Source organism: Triticum dicoccoides, chromosome 4B (assembly GCF_002162155.2).
Source record: "Triticum dicoccoides isolate Atlit2015 ecotype Zavitan chromosome 4B, WEW_v2.0, whole genome shotgun sequence".
Taxonomy (NCBI): Eukaryota; Viridiplantae; Streptophyta; class Magnoliopsida; order Poales; family Poaceae; genus Triticum; species Triticum dicoccoides.
Window position 1 is genome coordinate 563260249 of NC_041387.1, and position 6150 is coordinate 563266398.

Below are 6150 nucleotides of genomic sequence, written 5' to 3' on the forward strand. Positions count from 1 at the left end.
AGCGGGGGTGGATGCAGGACCCCGTGGCATTGCCTCTGGATGAACAGGACGACCCCGTGGAGGGCTGGATGAACAGTAGACGGTGAAGGGGTGCCCGTGGAGGGGTGGTTAAACAGTAGCCGCTGGAGTAGCGCGTGGTGGAGGCTGAATAAACAGGAGCCCGTGGAGGCTGGAGGAGGTCGACGGTAGCCCATGGAGGCTGGAGGAGGTCGACGGTGGAGATGAACAATATCCCGTGGAGTCCCGTTTTGCGGTACGCCACACCCCTCCCGATGAACAGGACCCCCATTTCGACCGTAGCGCTCCAGCACAAGTCCGTTTCGTCTGTTTTACGGTAAGCCACACCCCTCCTGATGAACATGACCCCCGTTTTGACCGTAGCACTCCAACACAAGTTCTTTTCGTCCGTTTTGTGGTACGCCACACCCCTCCCGATCAACAGGACCCCCATTTCAACCATAGGAGGTCCGTTTCCTCCGTTTTGCGGTACGCCAGACCCCTCCCGATGAACAGGATCCCGTTTCGAATGTGGCCGGGCAAACACAAGGCCGTTTCCTCCGTTCTGCGGTACGCCAGGCCTCGTTTCCATCGCCTATTCCGTCCTAGCCCTCCCGATGAACACGACGACACATTCCGTTCCGACCCAGCCGGTTGGCTCCCCATGAACACGACGATGATGCTGTTTTTCCGTTCCAACCCAGCCATGTACACGAGCCCTGGCCGTACGTATGCGCGAGTAGGCGTTTGAGACCCTGCTCGTATGTACACATACGTGGCCATATTTTCTTTCTTGCACACTGGCCGATGTACGTACGTGTACATGCTACATGCGTGCCTCTATTACGACACGTACGCGCCTCTACTACGACATGTGCGCGCCTCTACATCGACCAGTATGTACACACACGTTCGCGACTAGAATGACAACGCTACGTACGCTTCGACCAGGTGGGTCCCGACTGTCAGGCACTTACTTGCGTGCGAAGATGTAGCTGGTGGGTCCCAGCAGTTAGGGGGGCGAATCGTTTTTTTTGCCTGGATGCACTTCCTTGCGTGCGAAGGTGTAGCTGGTGGGTCCCAGTAGTCAGGGGGGCGAATCGTTTTTTTCTCGGACACACTTCCTTGCGTGCGAAGATGTAGCTGCTGGGTCCCAGCAGTTAGGGGGGCAAATTGTTTTTTTTTTGCCTAGACGCACTTCCTTGCGTGCGAAGATGTAGCTGGTGGGTCCCAACAGCCAGGTGGGAAACATTTTTTTCATGAAATATGGAGGCCCGTCTGGTGGGTCCCTACTGTCAGGTGGAGGAATAATTATTTGCGCGTAATAAGGAGGCACTTCCTTGTGGCTCCCGTGGACCCAGCTGTCAGCCGCTCCACGTACATTCCATGTCCGATGGAAGTCGTTCCTTGACCACGTTGACCATGCCGCGTCGAGAGCACCACGGCGGTGGACAACGGCGAGGCCTAGGAAGGGGACGACGTGGAGCCAGGAAAGACGCGGTAGTGGATGCACACGTGGAGAGGAGTACGAGGGTTCACTGGTTCGGCTACGCTACCGTCGCAGCAGAATAACAGGGGGTGTGGATGAGTGGAGGGATGGCCTGGCCAGCGGTGGGAGTAGTAGGGGGCGGTGAGGCCTCCGCGGCAGCACAACCGGGCACGGGAGGCAGGAGCAGGCGACACGACCGGCGCTGCTTTGGGCGGCTGGAGCAAGAAGACCAGATGTTGAAGAAGCACGATGGCCGTTGGATGGACATCGTACGGTCACTGCAGCTAGAATCGTTTATATTGACTAAGTTGACAAAGCCCTTGGTACGTCAACTTAGTAGGCCCACTGGTCAGCTTCTGAAATGGCGCGCCCCAGATGTCAGGGGGAGGAATCATTTTTTGGGCAGGTGAAGCTAGAATATCCGAGATTGAAGAAGAAGCACGACATCCGTTGGATGGACATCCAACGACCACTGCTGCTAGAACCGTGTGTTGACTATAATTTGACAAAGCCTTGCATACGCGTCAACTCTCTTTTTTTAGGGGATGCATCAACTTAGTAAGGCTAGAAGTGTGTGGCAGAGAACTTATAGCCCATTTGAGATTTGTAAGAATGTGCAGCCCATTTTTGAATTCTAATGGAATTTACTACAACCCATTTACAATTTGTTAAAAGTACAACCCATTTCAACCAACCGTTCAAAACAGAATTCAATAAAATTTCCCACATTTTGATGGGATCAGAAATTTTTTTATCCCGAAATTTCTAGTCAGATTAAATACAATTTCAATATAAATTTATATTACGTAAAAATCCAATGAAACATTGCGCTCGCAACAATTAATGAAATTAAAATTTTGAATATCCAAAAATAATATTTTATAAAGTAATTACATGTTTGATGCATTTTTTATAGTTACTGCCCAGTTTTTATAATTACATCCCATTTATTATTTCTTAAAGCCCATTTTCTTGTTAAGCCTAATGCGTCCCTCCTAGGAAAGATTTGCAGCCTAGCGGGACGGAGAATAACAACTTGACCTTGCCTGGATATTCCTAAAAAAATTATAGCTGGGCTAGCCATTTTTAGCTTGAAAAAAATTAATATCTGGGCTGGATATCTGGCCTGGGCTAGATGGGCCACAGCCTGCCCAGTTAATACCTGCAGCGATGTTTTCGTTGTTGTTCAGAGGAGAAAAATTAATATCTGTGCTAAACATCGAAAAACTCTGCAGTGCTCACACCTCAAAAACACAAATACTGCTCGAGCTGCTTGGTCCCAGGTGTCGGCCGCTTCTTGTGCAATTCTCTCGTTTATTGACTACTCCCTCCTTTCCGGTTTATAGTGCTTAATTCAAAAATCTAACCAATCAAGGTAGATGGCGAGTGGTGGAATACTTTTTGTAGTTTTTCAAAATCACCTAATTAATGCTCTTGTTATCCTCAAAAAATTATGTTTATCAATGCATTAATTGCAATGCATGCATGCATAAGGTACATGCATTGGTCAATTTTCCCTTAATACTTGCATGCAATGATTTAATGCACCTTGGAATCTGAACATGTGATGGAAAACAATCAAATTGAGCCTTATAAAATGGAAAAACTAAAAGTTTGAGATAAGCCCTATAAACCGGAAAGGAGGAGTACATAGGTTGACAATGGTGTGGGACCGTGATGTCAGGAAACCAGGAGGAAGCAAAATAAATTATAGTATATATATATATATATATATATATATATATATATATATATATATAATAAGGAGGCACTTGCGTACGTGAGGCTATGGCCCTGGTGGGTCCCCATTGTCATCCTCTCCAAGTAAAGTCATCTCCTCGCCCGCGCGCGCTGTCCGCCCGAAACAGTCAGCACCGCCCGCCCCAGTTCTCGGTGCAGGCGATTGCTCCGCCTTCAAACAACACAAGTGACGTCCGTCCGTCCATCTGCCACCCACATTAATGATACGCGGTTGCCGAGGCGGCTACTCCCGCGCCACATGTCTGTCCCTCCACCGCCCACCATTGCTATATAAACTGCTGCGTTGGCCATAGCCGTAGTCATCCGCATCCGTTCCCTTTCTCCTGTCCACACCACTACTGCCCACCATGACTTCCTCGCGCTCCAGCGCTCTTCGGGACGGACGGACGACAGACCACAAGGAGATGACAGCCATTGCTGCCGACCTGCTGGCCGGCAGGCAGCCGGAGGACGATGATGTCCCAATGTAGAACATGGTAGTCGACGATCCGACGACAACCCCCTCCTCCGTGCCATCCTCGCCAGTGCATTGCACCATGACCATCGGCGAGGTCTGTACCCAATATATGGACACAATGAGGCAGATGCGTGAGGAGCAGTTCCGGGAGGCGCAGGCCGACGCCGCCTACAACCACCATCTCCTCCAGGAGCACCTGCGGGCGGAGGAGGAGATCACCACGGAGCGGGCGGAGTAGGAGGCGCTGCTCGACTCGTACCGCTCCACCCGCAAGGGCCGCCTCGAGCGCTGGCGGTACCGCATGCGGGTGGCGGAGGCTGTGTTCGCCTACAAAGAGGGCGATGAAGCAGACGAGGCGCTGTTTGGCGAGGCCGAGGACGAGGCAGAGGACAATGCCGGCTCCGACGAGTCCCCCTCTGCTGGCGTCGACGAGGCTGTAGCGACTCGACCTCAAACGGTCAAGTCTCTGTGCCTCAATGTCATCCCTGGATCAGTAATGCTGACACGCACAATACTCAAAGGATTTATAATAGAGTAGCAATCACACACTTATTACATCGAATGTCTCAAAAGAGAACTTATTACAATAATATGGCTTAAGGCCATCTAATGCGATAACAGCGGAAGGCTTGGAAGATAAAGTGAGTCCATCAACTCCAACGGCATAGCTGAGCTGCACGGCAACGGCCTAACGAACCTTACTCCTCGTCTGAAAAGTCTGCAACATAACACGTTGCAGCCCAAAAAAGGGTCATCACATGGAATATGCTGGCAATATAACACAGTAGAGCAAGAACATGATAATGCTATCACTACATGCATATTTGGCTGGTGGAAAGCTCTAGGGTTATAGTTTTGCGAAAAGCAAATTTTTCCCTACATCAAAGGAATAAATTTAATTTAATTATCATGGTGGTTGAAACATTCAGAAGGTATAACCCCAACTCAATCCCAAATTAAAATAATTCTCAACCCAACAATATTAATTATGAGTGATGAGATACATTTGATAACCCAAGTACTAGATACTCAAAACTTGTCCATAACTGGGGACACAGCTAACCATGATTAGATTGTACACTCTGCAGAGGTTTGCACACTTTTCCCCACAAGACTCGATCGCCTCCGTTGATTTCTCGCACTGCATGGTGTTTGAGAAACGGATGACCGAGGCATAGTCTTTCAGAAACATTAACCCCCTACTCCAGGTAGACCATACCAAACCTACAAAACCCACTACCTGCTGATCTACCTCTTCAAGAGCTTCACGTAACTTACTCAACTATGCTAGAGCCCATAATAGCTTGTGGTTGCACACAGAAGTTTCTAGCATGAATCATCTCAGTTCCCTTTAAGCCTGGGTGGCGGTCCATAGGAAGATCACACGGTTACCCCGTGATTTCCAAAAAAATACAGACAACACTGGGTTCCCCAGGTGCCTCAATCCACCCAGATGTGTATTAAAGTTTCCACCTTAAGTTGAACCATTAATTAACAATCTCACATCTGTCATGGATACACTCAAACCCAGTCCACGTCTACGAGCATAGCATAGTAATATAAGCATAACGTAGAAGTAACTCCCAAGGGTTTGATAATAAGCAAGGCAATAGGTTCTACCTGATCAACTACTTCCCAATACCCTCAAGTTAAAGATGTCCTAATCATGCAATGTTTGAGGACTGAACTAATGCAATGAAAACAGGGTATGAAAAGAGTATGATCAATGTGTTGCTTGCCTTGCTGACGATCCGTGAATCCTAGAGACTCGTAGTAACACGCTTCGCACTCCGGGAATTCTATGGCAAACAAACAATAACATACATAAGCAACTAGCAAAGATGCACAAGCCAAACTTCAAATAAAAGAGATTGACCAGAAAGTTCAACTTAAGAACTCCGGTTTGCAAAAAGAATCAAATCAAACGGAGCAACGAAACTCAAACGGCGAAAGAAACAAGACCCGTTTACTAATCTGGACTAATGTCAATTTTTACAGTATCAAAATCTTTTTTAAGTTGATTAAACAGAAAGAGGGTCTCGAGACAAAACTCTAGGCGTTTGAATCACCTGATTCCGACTAACGAGCGAAAAGATAAACAGAAACTAAGATTGGATCAGAAATCGCGACTAAAAAATAATCGCAGATAAATCTGATAAAAGAAATCTGACGAACAGGCTAACGAACGAGTGTTCGTTATCTGTAACTAACGGGAGAAAACCATTCGTTTAAATGAACGTACGGACGAACATCCGCTAATTAGAAGAATCGATAAAACTGGCGAACTGATCTAGAAAAAAAATGAACTAGGGTTTCTAAAAAAAACGAACGTTTTTTTTAAAAAACCGGCGGCTCAGATCCGGCGCGGTACCTCCGGCGAGGTGGCTCCGGCGAGGCGGGGTTGGGTGGCGTGGCGGCGCCTCGCGGGGCGGCGGGGCTCGGCGGC